Here is an 18303-nt window from a genome sequence, read left to right as displayed (position 1 = left end):
CTCTTTTTATTAAATTAAATATCTCAACAAAATTTCTCTTCACATTTAATCCTTACCGTTGATTGAAATCGATCTCAACCGTTGATGAATTTCAAAAAAGTTTATTTAATCACGGTTGACTTGAGTTGACTAGTTTCAAAAAGAATTTTAAAATAATTAAATGAAATTATTTGATTAAATAGAGTACTTACTTCTAATTATCAAACAAAGTTATTTAATTAAATGAGAAGCCATTCCTAATTAATTAAATGAAGTTATTTTATTAAATAAGAAAAGTGTCTCTAATTAATGAAAGATTATTTGATTAAATAGAAAAAGTAATTATGAGAGCATATCTTATTTTATTAAATTAAATATCTCAACAAAATCTCTCTTCAGTTGAAAAAGGGAAATTTTCAGTTCACTATTGATCAAAAATGAGTTAAATCAGTTGACTCCTTTTTCTACTCAAATTGAATCAGTTAACTCATTATTTTATTCAAATTAAATCTGTTAACTCTCTTTAATTTAAAAATCTCGCTTTATGACTGAAGTTCACCTTTAATCCTGATCGTTGATTGAAATCGATCTAAACCGTTGATGAATTCTAGGAAAGTCTATTTTAGAGACCCTCGTCTCTTCATTTTGAAAGGTTGAATGAGAATTTGCATCGAATTGTTGTTGGAATTCATACTCATATTTGCTCATATTCACATACGCAAAGATCAAGTTTGACCAAAAGTTGAGTAGATTTAACTACGGTTGACTTGAGTTGACTAGTTTTAAAAAAATTTTGAAATAATTAAACAAAATTATTTAATTAGATGGAGTACTTACTTCTAATTAATTAAATAAAGTTATTTAAATAAATAACAAGCCATTACTAATTAATTAAATGAAGTTATTTAATTAAATAAGAAAAGTGTCTCTAATTAATTAAGGATTATTTAATTAAATAGAAAAAGTAATTATGAGAGCATATCTCATTTTATTAAATTAAATATCTCAACAAAATCTCTCTTCAGTTCAAAAAAGGAAATTTTCAGTTCACTATTGATAAAAAATGAGTTAAATCAGTTGACTCCTTTTTCTACTCAAATTGAATCAGTTAACTCCTTATTTTACTCAAAATAACTCTGTTAACACCCTTTAATTTAGAAATCTCCCTTTATGCCTGAACTTCACCTTTAATTCTGATCGTTGATTCAAATCGATCTCAACCGTTGATGAATTCTAGGAAAGTCTATTTAACAGACCCTCATCTCTTCATTTTGAAAGGTTGAATGAGAATTTGCATCGAATTGATGCTAGAATTCATACTCACATTTGCTCATATTCACATACGCAAAGATCAAATTTGACCAAAAGTTGACCTAATTTAACTACGGTTGACTTGAGTTAACTAGTTTCGAAATAAATTTTAAATAATTAAACAAAATTATTTAATTAAATGCAGTACCTACTTCTAATTAATTAAACAAAGTTATTTAATTAAATGAGAAGCCATTCCTAATTAATTAAATGAAGTTATTTAATTAAATTAGAAAAGTGTGTCTAATTAATTAAAGATAATTAAATTAAATAGAAAAATTAATTATGAGAACATATCTCATTTTATAAAATTAAATATCTTAACAAATTCTCTCTTCAGTTCAAAAAGGGAAATTTTCATTTCACTATTGATAAAAAAGGGGTTAAATTAGTTCACTCTTTTTTCTACTCAAATTGAATCTGTTAACTCTTTATTTTACTCAAATTAAATCTATTAACTCCTTTTAATTTGGAAATCTCACTTTATGACTGAACTTCACCTTTAATCCTGACTGTTGATTGAAATCAATCTCAATTGTTAATGAATTCCAGAAAAGTCTGTTTAAGAGACCCTAATCTCTTCATTTTGAAAGGTTGGATGAGAATTTTGATCGAATTTTTGTTGGAATTCATACTCACATTTTTTCATATTCACATATTCAAAGATCAGGTTTGACCTAAAGTTGACCAGATTAAACCACGATTGACTTGAAATGACTAGTTTTGAAAAGAATTTTAAAATAATTAAACGAAATTATTTAGTTAAATGGAGTACTTACTTCTAATTAATTGAACAAAGTTATTTAATTAAATGAGAACCCATTCCTAATTAATTAAATGAATTTATTTAATTAAATAAGAAAAGTGTCTCTAATTAATTAAAGATTATTTAATTAAATAGAAAAAGTAATTATGAGAGCATATCTCATTTTATTAAATTAAATATCTCAACAAAATCTCTCTTTAGTTCAAAAAGGGAAATTTTTAGTTCACTATTGATCAAAAATGAGTTAAATCAGTTGACTCCTTTTTCCACTCAAATTGAATCAGTTAACTCCTTATTTTACTCAAATTAAATTTGTTAACTACCTTTAATTTGAAGATCTTCCTTTATGACTAAACTTCACCTTGAATACTGACCGTTGATTGAAATCGATCTCAACCATTGATGAATTCCAAGAAAGTCTATTTAAGAGACCCTCGTCTCTTCATTTTGAAAGGTTGAATGAGAATTTACATCGAATTGTTTCTAGAATTCATACTCACATTTGCTCATATTCACATATGCAAAGATCAAGTTTGACCAAAAGTTGACCAGATTTAACCACGGTTGACTTGGTTGACTAGTTTCGAAAAGAATTATGAAATAATTAAACGAAATTATTTAACTAAATGGAGTAATTACTTCTAATTAATTAAACAAAATTATTTAATTAAATGAGAAGCCATTCCTAATTAATTAAATGAAGTTATTTAATTAAATAAGAAAAGTGTCTCTAATTAATTAAAGATTATTTAATTAAATAAAAAAAGAAATTGTGAGAGCATATCTCATTTTATTAAATTTAATATCTTAACAAAATCTCTCTTCAGTTCAAAAAGGGAAATTTCCAGTTCACTATTGATCAAAAATGAGTTAAATCAGTTGACTCCTTTTTCTACTCAAATTGAACCAGTTAACTCCTTATTTTACTTAAATTAAATCTATTAACTCCCTTTATTTTTGAAATCTCCTTTTATGACTAAACTTCACCTTTAATCCTGATCGTTGATTGAAATCAATCTCAACCGTTGATGAATTCCAAGAAAGTCTATTTAAGAGACCCTCATCTGTTCATTTTGAAAGGTTGAATGAGAATTTGCATCAAATTGTTGCTAGAATTCATACTCACATTTGCTCATATTCACATACGCAAAGATCAAGTTTGACCAAAAGTTGACCAGATTTAACCACAGTTGACTTGAGTTGACTAGTTTTGAAAAGAATTTTGAAATAATTAAATGAAATTATTTAGTTAAATGGAGTACTTACTTATAATTAATTAAACAAAGTTATTTAATTAAATGAGAAGCCATTCCTAATTAATTAAATGAAGTTATTTAATTAAATAAGAAAAGTGTCTCTAATTAATTAAAGATTATTTAATTAAATAAAAAAAGTAATTATGAGAGCATATCTCATTTTATTAAATTAAATATCTCAACAAAATCTCTCTTCAGTTCAAAAAGGAAAATTTTTAGTTCACTATTGATAAAAAATTAGTTAAATCAGTTGACTCTTTTTTCTACTCAAATTGAATCAAGTAACTCCTTATTTTACTCAAATTAAATCTATTAACTCCTTTTAATTTGGAAATCTTCCTTTATGACTGAACTTGTAATGCCCCGCCAAGGGATCCAAAGTATTAAACTAAAGTTTGCCAAACATTTAAAAAAAAATAAAAATATGAATGTAAAACCATTCATAACATCTGCGGAAGCAATAGTAACATTTAACTGAAAGTAATCATAACATAACAGATTACATTCTTTAAAGATCCCTTAACATTGAATGACATCTAAATGAACCATTCATTTAACATCACATCCTTATGAAATAACAATGATACATCCAATGTTCATAAACCATATACAAGTGTACTTTATTTGTAATTACATTTTAGTTTAGGTCAATCATCCACTATACATGTTACAAGGTATGAAAAGCTTAGAAGAATAAACATCTATGTAAATAAAGTACATCATCATCTAATATTAATCCATGATACAATTGAAGTAAATGAAACCACATATCATACATGATACGTCGTCACAAAAGATAACCATACTTCACAAACATAAATAACTAAGTGTACAGTTCCTCCCAACCGTTAATAGCATCATTAGACCATCGTGAATCTTAGCCATCCCTCTGTGTGTAACATTCCAAAACACGGAAGAGATCATCGATATTATCATAATAGGAATGTCACTCCTAACATATACTGTATCATATGCAAAAAGTAATCTAACATGCAAATATAAGCATAAGATAACAACATCTAACATATGCTAATCATCAATGAAAGAAACATACCAATAAATACATTCAACATAGGGTATATCATCTATCATAATGATCCAAGAACAAAATGATGATAAATACCAACTATGAATGCATCAGCCACGATGTCTCAGACGGATCTCAAATGATAAGAGTGGAAAATACACTACCACCCGACCGCGTGGAACCTAAGTGGTCCACTCCCACCGTGCTAAGGAGATAATTTCAAGTCCCAAAAAAGATATCAAAATCACATAGCATAATACTCCTTAAGTCCAGAAATCTTAAAAGTATACTAACTCAAAAGTTCCAATCACAAAATCGACATCTAATCCTAGAGGCACAACAATAAGTACACCATCAAAGGTACACAAAATCTATAGAGGAGACTCAGGCTACATACTAGGGAGTGTCATCACATGGCTGCTTGAGTTACCCTGGACTGGTCTCTCATTAGACCCCAGACCCTCAAGCGTTTTGTTACCCTAGACTGGTTACTCTAAACCCCAGACCCTCAACGTGGCTCATGTGGAAACCAAGAAGTCCTCTCAAAAAGATGAGGCACTTCTTCCATCCTTAGTCTATACAAGCACTCAAGGCATGGGTGGTTTAAATATCTCTAACTTATCTTTTTAGTGTGTTTTTCTCCCATAAATTTTAATTACTAGATTATCACTTATTACATAACTTGCATTAGGTTACCCTGGTACTGACCACTTTGGGCTCTGGACCCCTATGCAAGCCACTCCCATAGTCATGTACCTAGACCACCTCTCCTAAGCACATAAATCCACAGTTGTATCCCATACCACAACACTCATAAAGATCAAACTTGGTTCCTTAACAGGCAACCTGATAATAAGATGGTTCTCTCATCCAAGAACACATAAAACTCCTCAAAATAAACCTCATAAATATAATCTTTAATATGAATCACAATATCCATTAGTTCTTAACAAGCAACCAAGAATATCTCAAAATAATACTAATCAAAGACTTCAAAATGGTTAAGTCAAACATGTCACAACATGACATCATCAAGAAATAAATCAACGTTTCAGTCCCATCATGGCGACTAAAAATAATCCAAAGATAACTGATCAATGACTCAAAATGGTTAAGTCAAGTGTCTCAAATATGAATAACTCAGCTTCACTCAAGAAGACTGATAAGCAATAACAATCAGTAATACAATCATCTCATAGAGCATACGATCACATAACCATGGTTGGGTTTATAAAGATCAAAATTAAGACACCATCATAACATCACAATCATAACTCCCAAGCCTCTGATAGACGTCTTATAATTGGTCAACACTAGTCAACCCAAAACTCAAAACAAGAAGCATATAGAATACACAATGCAAACACATGTTTTGGTTTATTAAAATCGCATAGCTAAATAATGTGTAGAGCTTCAATTTTCATTTCAAATATAAATGTGTAAGGTTCTTCATTTGACCTACACGTCAACCTGTTTGTTTCCCCGATAATATTATTATTTCCATCATTAAAATAATATTCTAAGAATAGCTGAAGGATAAATATTAAATCATTTGACACTTAATAAAATCATTCACTTTATTTTTCTAAGATCAATGTTACAAATTGAATGACTCTTCTTAATGTTACCTCAACTTTTAACATAAATCAAGGATCATTAATCATCTAAATTATAAAAGAGCCAATTACTAGTCTTTGAATAAGAAGATTATAACTTTATTAAAATGATCAATTTAATCAATCAATTAACATAGGTACACCATCCATGACCTATTAACATTCTAATAGTTCTCAATTAAATATTACAAAGTCTCACTATTAAAATATATAAAGTCATTATTCAAGTCATGAGAGTACGATTTGTCAACTTCGATGTAATTACTTAACAACTTCACTAAAAGAATCGATATTAGCATATCAATTAAAACTTTATTACATAACTTAATTATTAATTAAATCTAATTAACTCTAATTAATTTAATTAATAATTACATTTCCATGGAAATGTTTCAATTAATATCAGTTGACTAATAACTAACTATAATTTTGTATGTTAAAAGTCAACTATAATCTAGTACACAAATATTCATATTCATAGTTCAATAATAATAACTTGTTAATATTTAATAACAAGCAATATTGGGAATCTTATTGATAAATCTATAATGACCACATTCGTCACTCTACAACAATGTTTCCATTTATATTTTAATAATAAAAAATTATAATAAATCTCCAATACCAAGTATTATTATCTCAAATAAGTTTCCCCTATGTACGTTGATTCAGTTAATTAATACTCTTCCAAATTATTAACCAATTCAATTTGATTAATATCTTTTATAGTACTTCAATCATTAACTAATCTCCTCTAGATTAACTCTGATCATATTAATTGATAACTATTTAAACTATTTATACTATTATTTATTAATAGTTTGTTAGACCCAACAAACATTAATAAATAATAAACTCATCAAAACTATTATTAATCAATTTAAAGAACTTTACATAAGCTTCATTAGCTAACTCTTAATATTATTAAGGTATATCAATAATTTAGTTAATAATATATAACATATTAATAATACCATAGTAATTCAAATTATAACAATGTTATAACAATGACTCCATGTCAATTAAATCTTAATCCATTATCATTAAAGTCTCCTTATTTAAAAATGTAATATAAAATTACCATCTCTAAATTATTTAATATATATTAAATAATATACATTATAAAAAGTTCACTATATAAACTATATTAAAATCTCTTTTCTTTTAATTTTCTCTCATTTAAAAATTCATTTACCTAGATTGACTAATAATTAATTACACTTCTTCTACTATTAACTAATATTAATTAAATTTGATTTAATTAGATTGGATAATAAACCATATAAAACTAATGCATATTAATAAGATTATACTAAGGAAATATTGCAATAATATCTTAATTCATTCCATGCTTTGATATATTATTTTTGTGAAGTTTAACCATAAAGAACTTCTTGATTATGGGAAATGGAGAAATATCTATCTTTGAATAAAACAGTCCCAGTATGAGGGCCATATCTCCCTAATGAACTATTGGATTAGGCTGAAATTTAAATATGTTGGAGAGGGCCAAATTTTACCAATTTTGACTGGAGCAATCGAATAAATTTGATAATGATAAAAAGTTATGAATAACTAAGTTCAGGTCTATCCAAGAGGTAGCGACAGGAAAATTTGTGATGAATTAAGAATTTCTCCTAAAAGGTAATTGTTCTCTAAATTTACCCATTCATCCATCTAATAGGTTTGTCCATAAACATCTACAAATATAATTTGATAGAAAGATTACATCTAACCATTCAAATTTTTAACTTAAAATTTCTATTTTAATTTCAAATCTTGTCTATCTAATTTCACAATATAAATTCGAACCCAAACCTGATTCAGATCTAATTTCTTTTTTAAATTGAAGCTAGGGTTTTCTAATGAGTTCTTTATTGATTTCTTTTGCAACCAAATAAATACATATCTAGATTCCAATTTCAAATTACAGATTCAATCATAGAGAAATTTTAGACACATATAACAGACACGATGAAGACTGGAAGAGAAAGAGTGCAAATAAAATATGTGATTATCATGAGTGCACCTAGACACTGATGCTAATTTTTCCATGCCTCAGAAGTCCATAAAAAATTCTTTCCTTCTCCATCATTCGCAATTCCTCCAAGACCTAAGCCAACTGAATCCTCTAAGAGACTATAAGTGCTAGAAGGAGCATAGAAGCATGTAGAAACATATAAGCATGTAGAAACATATGAGCTTATCAAATGCATGTAAGGTTAAAGCTTGAAGCTTCCATTTTTGCTTGTCCAAACACACTAGGAGAGCCTCTATTTAAAGGCCTCTAAGATGCATCTAGAGTGTGTCTAGAAACAACTTAAAGATAAGTATGACAACCAAGCATGAGTCTTCTCTAACCTTCTAGATGAGTCTTAAGGTTGTAGACACCATGTGCTCAAATAAAATGCTAACTCCTAAGTGTAGAAAACTTATGCATTTTTAGAGTGCAAACCCCGATGTTGTCTACATGACAACTCTCAAGAATTTGCCAACTCCTATGTGATTAAAATAATGCACAATAATTAATATAATATTTAATTTACTCTTTCCAATTTAATTCATTTATTATTAAATCTCATGCACTAACTTTAATAATTCCACTTTTTAAGTCTTAATATATTTATATTTTAATTACATGAGATCTAGAATCTTTTAATAATTTTAATATATTTTTCACTTTTAAATTTCATTTTCCAAAACTTAATTGCTAAAATATTTATTAGCTTTCATAATAATGTTATTAGTCATTTATTTAAAAATGAACTCCAAATATATTATTATTAAAATAAATATTATCACATTCCAAATTTAAACTTATAACTTTTATTTTCAAATTTAATTATTTTATTTAATTAATTTTTCAATTAATTAAATAAAATAAATATTAAAATATGATATTAATTTTCCATTAAATTAAACTATTAATTAAATATTTTAATTAGGCTTAATTAATAGAAAATACTCCAAAGACTCTCAAGGTAAAATAAGAAAATCCATCATAGCCAAAATACATTAAAAAAAAACCAAAGCTTAATATCACGAATTACATCATCCGACGTATTCAGAGGGTACTCAATTCAGATACTTGTCCTAATTTTTAATTAGAACAAATGGCTTAAAGGGTTGGGATTTGGACTTGAGAATTTATCTTCCCTCTCTTATCATTGAGATAATGTGATAGGGTACGCTCATCTTGGCAATTAAAAGAAGTCGATACCCGGTACTTGCAACTTGCATAAAAACCATACATATACAAGCACAATATATACTAAACTAAACAGGAAATGGCAAGAAGTGGTGCATCGTGTAGATCTCGACTAGCAGGTGACTATGACTACCTTCCTTAAGCACATCAAACACACCATCCAAAAGAAAACACACACACCATACACATGCAAGTATGGTGTAAGTATACATAAAAAAAACACATATGATAATAAATCATCTTACTAATCATTATTAATAAGTACAAACATTCAAAATAATCATCATACATACATGAAATGTAGAGTCTAAGTAATCTCATGTCGCATAATAAATTGAATCCATAGAACAATATCTGATAATCACAAAATAATGTTGCTAACCAACAACATAAAACTAGTCCCAAAAGACCCTGACAATAACAGCAAAATGTCACCTAGGAGCAAGCACTACAAAACTTTACCTTTAATCCTGATCGTTGATTGAAATCGATCTCAACCGTTGATGAATTTTAGAAAAGTCTATTTAAGAGACCATCATCTCTTCATTTTGAAAGGTTGAATGAGAATTTGCATCAAATTGTTGCTGGAATTCATACTCACATTTGCTCATATTCACATACGCAAAGATCAAGTTTGATCAAAAGTTGACCAGATTTAACCATGGTTGACTTGAGTTGACTAGTTTCGAAAAGAATTTTAAAATAATTAATCAAAATAATTTAATTAAATGGAGTACTTACTTCTAATTAATTAAATAAAGTTATTTAATTAAATGAGAAGCCATTCCTAATTAATTAAATGAAGTTATTTAATTAAATACGAAAAGTGCCTCTAATTAATTAAAGATTATTTAATTAAATAGAAAGAGTAATTATGAGAGCATATCTCATTTGATTAAATTAAATATCTCAACAAAATCTCTCTTCAGTTGAAAAAGGGAAATTTCCAATTCACTATTGATCAAAAATGAGTTAAATCAGTTAACTCTTTTTTCTATTCAAATTGAGTCAGTTAACTACTTATTTTACTCAAATTAAATCTGTTACCTCCCTTTAATTTGGAAATATCCTTTTATAACTAAACTTCACATTTAATCCTGACCATTGATTGAAATCGATCTCAATCGTTGATTAATTTCAGGAAAGTCTATTTAAGAGACCATCATCTCTTCATTTTGAAAGGTTGAATGAGAATTTGCATCAAATTATTGTTGTAATTCATACTCACATTTGCTCATATTGACATACGCAAAGATCAAGTTTGATCAAAAGTTGACCACATTCAACCACGGTTGACTTGAGTTGACTAGTTTCCAAAAGAATTTTGAAATAATTAAACAAAATTATTTAATTAAATGGAGTACTTCTAATTAATTAAACAAAGTTATTTAATTAAATGAGAAGCCATTTCTAATTAATTAAATGAAGTTATGTAATTAAATAAGAAAAGTGCCTCTAATTAATTAAAGATTATTTCATTAAATAGAAAAAGAAATTATGAGAGCATATCTCATTTTATTAAATTAAATATCTCAACAAAATCTCTCTTCAATTCAAAAAGGGAAATTTCCAGTTCACTATTGATCAAAAATGAGTTAAATCAGTTAACTACTTTTTCTACTCAAAATGAATCACTTAACTCCTTATTTTACTCAAATTAAATCTATTAACTCCCTTTAATTTGAAAATCTTCCTTTATGACTTAACTTCACCTTTAATCTTGACCGTTGATTGAAATCTATTTCAAACGTTGATGAATTCCAGGAAAGTCTATTTAAGAGATCCTCATCTCTTCATTTTGAAAGGTTGAATGAGAATATGCATCTTATTTTTGTTAGAATTCATACTCACATTTGCTCATATTGACATACGCAAATATCAAGTTTGACCAAAGTTGCCCAGATTAACATGAGTATCACTTGCAGCACCAGATTAATCCAGAAATAAGCAGGAATATTTTATAGAAAAGATTGTTCAGACATGTTTCTGGGGAATTTCACCCCATCATCAGTGGACGTATAATAAAATATTACAATAAGATGGTTTAAAGAAGTGAGGGGACTCCTCAACTTCCTCGAAAAACTAACCATCATGCTTATAAATTAATCAATCAATCAATTAATTAAAAAAAATTAATTAATTAATCAATCAATTAATTAAAGTCACTAAATGGAAGGAAAAGAAACCCAAAAAGATAGGCGTGTGCGGGTTCTTTATTGGCAAGAGCCATACAAGGTTCAGGGTTTAGGGAAACCCCCGTATTCGTTTGGAAAACTAGGTACAAGGGGACCCAACTCCCGAGAAGCAGGAGGCACACAATCCAACCAAGAAGTGACGGCGAGCAACATTGCAACCCATGGGCACGGAGACCACCAAAGAGGCAAAAAACTAGAACGGCCAAGCAAAATCGAAAATCACCAAGAAAGCCTGTGGGGGCTTGGAAGAAGCACCGACGACCAAGAGCCAGGGTCTGTGAAGATCAATGAACCAGGCGCAGAAAGGCGGATCCAGAATGGAATCCAAAGGAGGCAGCGACCTGCAAATGGCAGAGAAGCAACGTCCAAGAGGGGCACAGAGACTCGAAGCCGCAGCAAGGTAGTTGATGAGCCGTCACAGGCCGAAGAAGAAGCAGCGCGAGGCGGGGATCCGAAAGTGGGCACGATGTGCCAGCGTACAAACGCACGCAAAGTCGGTGGCACAAAGTGCCGAAAATGCTGCAACAGCAGCAAAGCGGCCGCAAAGCCCAAAGGGAAAACGGTGACGCCCGGCACGGATCGACCCACCAAAAAACCCCAGCAGCAATGCATGTTGCAGAGAAGGATGACAAAAAAATATGCCGAAACCGCAAGCCGTCCAAACACCCGAAGCCGAAAGCCATCAATAGCAAAACATGAGAACGGAAACCCGAAATGGAGATGCCAATAAGCACGGACAACAAAGCTTCAAGAAACTGGAAGGAATCTGATGGCAGCGTGAAGATAGAACTTTAGGTTTTAATTAAAAATTAACATGAGTATCACTTGCAGCACCAGATTAATCTAGAAATAAGCAGGAATATTTTATAGAAAAGATTGTCCAGATATGTTTCTGGGGAATTTCACCCCATCATCAGTGGACGTATAATAAAATATTACAATAAGATGGTTTAAATAGAAGTGAGGGGACTCCTCAACTTCCTCGAAAAACTAACCATCATGCTTATAAATTAATCAATCAATCAATTAATTAAAAAAAATTAATTAATTAATCAATCAATTAATTAATTAATTAATTAAAGTCACTAAATGGAAGGAAAAGAAACCCAAAAAGATAGGCGTGTGCGGGTTCTTTATTGGCAAGAGCCATACAAAGTTCAAGGTTCAGGGTTTAGGGTTTAGGGTTTAGGGTTTAGGGTTGACTTGAGTTGACTAGTTTCGAAAAGAATTTTGAAATAATTAGATGAAATTATTTAATTAAATGGAGTACTTACTTTTAATTAATTAAACAAAGTTATTTAACTAAATGAGAAGGCATTCCTAATTAATTAAATGAAGTTACTTAATTAAATAAGAAAAGTGCCTCTAATTAATTAAAGATTATTTAATCATATAGAAAAAGAAATTATGAGAGCATATCTCATTTTATTAAATTAAATATCTCAACAAAATCTCTCTTCAGTTCAAAAAGGGAAATTTCCAGTTCACTATTGATCAAAAATGAGTTAAATCCGTAAACTCCTTTTTCTACTCAAATTGAATCAGTTAACTAATTATTTTACTCAAATTAAATCTGTTAACTCCCTTTAATTTGTAAATCTCCCTTTATGACTGAACTTCACCTTTAATCCTAACCGTTGACTGAAATCGATCTTGACCGTTGATGTATTCAAGGAAAGTCTATTTAAGAGACCCTCATCTCTTCATTTTGAAAGGTTGAATGAGAATTTGCATCGAATTGTTGCTGGAATTCATACTCACATTTGGTCATATTAACATATACAAAAATCAAGTTTGACCAAAAGTTGATCAGATTTAACCACGATTGACTTAAGTTGACTAGTTTCAAAAAGAATTTTGAAATAATTAAACAAAATTATTTAATTAAATGGAGTACTTACCTCTAGTTAGTTAAACAAAGTTATTTAATTAAATGAGAACCTATTCCTAATTAATTAAATGAAGTTATTTAATTAAATAAGAAAAGTGCCTCTAATTAATTAAAGATAATTTAATTAAATAGAAAAAGGAATTATGAGAGCATATCTCATTTTATAAAATTAAATATCTCAACAAAATCTCTCTTCAAATCAAAAACGGAAATTTTTAGTTCACTATTGATAAAAAATGAGTTAAATGAGTAAACTCCTTTTTTTACTCAAATTGAATCAGTTAACACCTTATTTTACTCAAATTAAATCTGTTAACTCCCTTTAATTTGGAAATCTCCCTTTATGACTGAACTTCAGCTTAAATCATGACCGTTGATTGAAATCGATCTTAACCGTTGATGAATTTCAGGAAAGTCTATTTAAGAGACCATCACCTCTTCATTTTGAAAGGTTGAATGAGAATTTGCATCGAATTGTTGCTAGAATTCATACTCACATTTGCTCATATTCACATACGCAAAGATCAAGTTTGACCAAAAGTTGACCTAATTTAACCATGGTTCACTTGAGTTGACTAGTTTCGAAAAGAATTTTGAAATAATTAAACAAAATTACATAATTAAATGGACTACTTACTTCTAATTGATTAAAAAGTTATTTAATTAAATGAGAAGCCATTCCTAATTAATTAAATGAAGTTATTTAATAAAAATAAAATAAAATAACTCTAATTAATTAAAGATTATTTAATTAAATAGTAAAAGTAATTATGAGAGCATATCTCATTTTATTAAATTAAATATCTCAACAAAATCTCTTTTCAGTTTAAAAAGGGAAATTTCCAGTTCATTATTGATAAAAAATGAGTTAAATCAGTTAACTCTTTTTTCTACTCAAATTGAATCAGCTAACTCCTTATTTTAATCAAATTAAACCTGTTAACTACTTTTAATTTCGAAATCTCCCTTTATGACTGAACTGCACCTTTAATCCTGATCGTTGATTGAAATCGATCTCAACCATTGATAAATTCCAAGAAAGTCTATTTAAGAAACCCTCATCTCTTCATTTTGAAAGGTTGAATGAGAATTTGCATCGAATTGTTACTAGAATTCATACTCACATTTGCTCATATTCACATACGCAAAGATCAAGTTTGACCAAAAGTTGATCAGATTTAACCACGGTTGACTTGAGTTGACTAGTTTCAAAAAGAATTTTGAAATAATTAAATGAAATTATTTAATTAAATGGAGTACTTACTTCTAATTAATTAAAAAAATTATTTAATTAAATGAGAAGCCATTCCTAATTAATTAAATTAAGTTATTTAATTAAATAAGAAAAGTGCCTCTAATTAATTAAAGATTATTTAATTGAATAGAAAAAGTAACTATGAGAGCATATATCATTTTATTAAATTAAATATCTCAACAAAATCTCCCTTCAATTGAAAAGGGGAAATTTCCAGTTCACTATTGATCGAAAATGAGTTAAATCAGTTAACTCCTTTTTCTATTCAAATTGAATCAGTTAACTCCTTATTTTACTCAAATTGAATCTATTAACTCCCTTTAATTTGGAAATCTCCCTCTGTGACTGAACTTCACCTTTAATCCTGACCGTTGATTGAAATCTATTTGAACCGTTGATGAATTCCAGCAAAGTCTATTTAAGAGACCCTCATCTCTTCATTTTGAAAGGTGGAATGAGAATTTGCATCTAATTGTTGCAGGAATTCATACTCACAGTTGCTCATATTCACATACATTAGGATCAAGTTTGACGAAAGTTGACCAGATTTAACCATGGTTGACTTGAGTTGACTAGTTTCACAAAGAATTTTAAAATAATTAAATAAAATTATTTAATTAAATGGAGTACTTACTTCAAAATTAATTAAACAAAGTTATTTAATTAAATGAGAAGTCATTCCTAATTAATTAAACGGAGTTATTTAACTAAATAAGAAAAGTGCCTCTAATTAATTAAAGATTATTTAATTAAATAGAAAAAATAATTATGAGAGCATATCTCATTTTATTAAATTAAATATCTTAAATAAATCTCTCTTCAATTCAAAAAGTGAAATTTTCAGTTCATTATTGACAAAAAATGAGTTAAATCAGTTAACTCCTTATTTTACTCAAATTATATCTGTTAACTCTTTTTAATTTCGAAATCTCCCTTTATGACTGAACTGCACCTTTAATCCTGATCGTTCATTGAAATCGATCTCAACCATTTATGAATTCCAAGAAAGTCTATTTAAGAGACCCTCATCTCTTCATTTTGAAAGGTTGAATGAGAATTTGCATCGAATTGTTACTGGAATTCATACTCACATTTGCTCATATTCACATACGCAAAGATCAAGTTTGACCAAAAGTTGATCAGATTTAACCATGGTTGACTTGAGTTGACTAGTTTCAAAAAGAATTTTAAAATAATTAAACGAAATTATTTAATTAAATGGAGTACTTACTTCTAATTAATTAAACAAATTTATTTAATTAAATGAGAAGCCATTCCTAATTAATTAAATTAAGTTATTTAGTTAAATAAGAAAAGTGCCTCTAATTAATTAAAGATTATTTAATTAAATAGAAAAAGTAACTATGAGAGCATATCTCATTTTATTAAATTAAACATCTCAACAAAATCTCTCTTCAATTCAAAAAGGAAAATTTTCAGTTCACTATTGATCGAAAATGAGTTAAATCAGTTAACTCATTTTTCTATTCAAATTGAATCAATTAACTCCTTATTTTACTCAAATTGAATCTATTAACTCCCTTTAATTTTGAAATCTCCCTTTATGACTGAACTTCACCTTTAATCCTGCACGTTGATTGAAATTTATTTCAACCGTTGATGTATTCCAGGAAAGTCTATTTAAGAGACCCTCATCTCTTCATTTTGAAAGGTTTAATGAGAATTTACATCTAATTGTTGCTGGAATTCATAGTCACATTTGCTCATATTCACATACGTAAAGATCAAGTTTGACCAAAGTTGACCAGATTTAACCACGGTTCACTTGAGTTGACTAGTTTCGAAAAGAATTTTGAAATAATTAAATAAAATTATTTAATTAAATGGAGTACTTACTTCAAAATTAATTAAATAAAGTTATTTAATTAAATGAGAAGCCATTCCTAATTAATTAAATGGAGTTATTTAATTAAATAAGAAAAGTGCCTCTAATTAATTAAAAATTATTTAATTAAATAGAAAAAGTAATTATGAGGGCATATCTCATTTTATTAAATTAAATATCTCAACAAAATCTCTCTTCAGTTCAAAAAGGGAAATTTCTAGTTCACTATTGATCAAAAATGAGTTAAATCAGTTGACTCCTTTTTCTACTAAAATTGAATCAGCTAACTCTTTATTTTATTCAAATTAGATCTGTTAACTCCCTTTAATTTTGAAATCTCCCTTTATGACTGAACTTCACCTTTAATCCTGACCGTTGATTGAAATCGGTCTCAACCGTTATTGAATTCCAGGAAAGTCTATTTAAGAGACCCTCATCTCTTCATTTTGAAAGGTTGTATGACAATTTGCATCGAATTGTTGCTAGAATTCATACTCACATTTGCTCATATTCACATACGCAAAGATTAAGTTTGACCAAAAGTTGACCCGATTTAACCACAGTTGACTTGAATTGACTAGTTTCGAAAAGAATTTTAAAATAATTAAACAAAATTATTTAATTAAATGGAGTACTTACTTCTAATTAATTAAAGAAAGTTATTTAATTAAATGAGAAGCCATTCCTAATTAATTAAATGAAGATATTTAATTAAATAAAAAAATTGACTCTAATTAATTAAAGATTATTTAATTAAATAGAAAAAGTAATTATGAGAGCATATCTCATTTTATTGAATTAAATTTTTCAACAAAATCTCTCTTCAGTTCAAAAAGGGAAATTTCTAGTTCACTATTGATAAAAAATGAGTTAAATGAGTTAACTCTTTTTTCTACTCAAATTGAATCAGTTAACTCCTTATTTTACTCAAATTAAATCTGTTAACTCCCTTTAATTTGGAAATCTTCCTTTAGGACTGAACTTCACCTTTAATCCTGATCGTTGATTGAAAGCAATCTCAACCGTTTATGAATTCTAGGAAAGTCTATTTAAGAGACCCTCATCTCTTCATTTTGAAAGGTTGAATGACAATTTACATCAAATTGTTGCTGAAATTCATACTCACATTTGCTCATATTCACATACGCAAAAGTTAAGTTTGACGAAAAGTTGACCAGATTTAACCACAGTTGACTTGAGTTGACTAATTTTTAAAAGAATTTTGAAATAATTAAACAAAATTATTTAATTAAATGGAGTACTTGCTCGTAATTAATTAAACAAAGTTTTTGAATTTAATGAGAATCCATTCCTAATTAATTAAATGAAGTTATTTAGTTAAATAAGAAAAGTGCCACTAATTAATTAAAGATTATTCAATTAAATAGAAAAAGTAATTATGAGAGCATAACTCATTTTATTAAATTAAATATATCAACAAAATCTCTCTTCTGTTCAGAAAGAGAAATTTTCAGTTCACTATTAATCATAAATGAGTTAAATCAGTTGACTCCTTTCTCTACTCAAATTGAATCAGTTAACTCCTTATTTTACTCAAATTAAATCTGTTAACTCCCTTTAATTTGGAAATCTCCCTTTATGACAGAACTTCACCTTTAATCCTTACCGCTGATTGAAATCGATCTCAACCATTGATGAATTCCAGGAAAGTCTATTTAAGAGACCCTCATCTCTTCATTTTGAAAGGTTGAATGAGAATTTGCATCGAATTGTTGCTGAAATTTATGCTCACATTTGCTCATAGTCACATACGCAAAGGTCAAGTTTGACCAAAAGTTGACCAAATTTAACCATGGTTGACTTGAGTTGACTAGTTTCGAAAAGAATTTTGAAATAATTAAATGAAATTATTTAATTAAATGGAGTACTTACTTCTATTTAATTATACAAAGTTATTTAATTAAATGAGAAGCCATTCCGAATTAATTAAAT

Source organism: Cupressus sempervirens, chromosome 9 (assembly GCF_028749045.1).
Source record: "Cupressus sempervirens isolate cs-2001-9-10 chromosome 9, ASM2874904v1, whole genome shotgun sequence".
In the NCBI taxonomy this organism is placed as follows: Eukaryota; Viridiplantae; Streptophyta; class Pinopsida; order Cupressales; family Cupressaceae; genus Cupressus; species Cupressus sempervirens.
Note: the sequence above shows the minus strand (reverse complement) of the source record.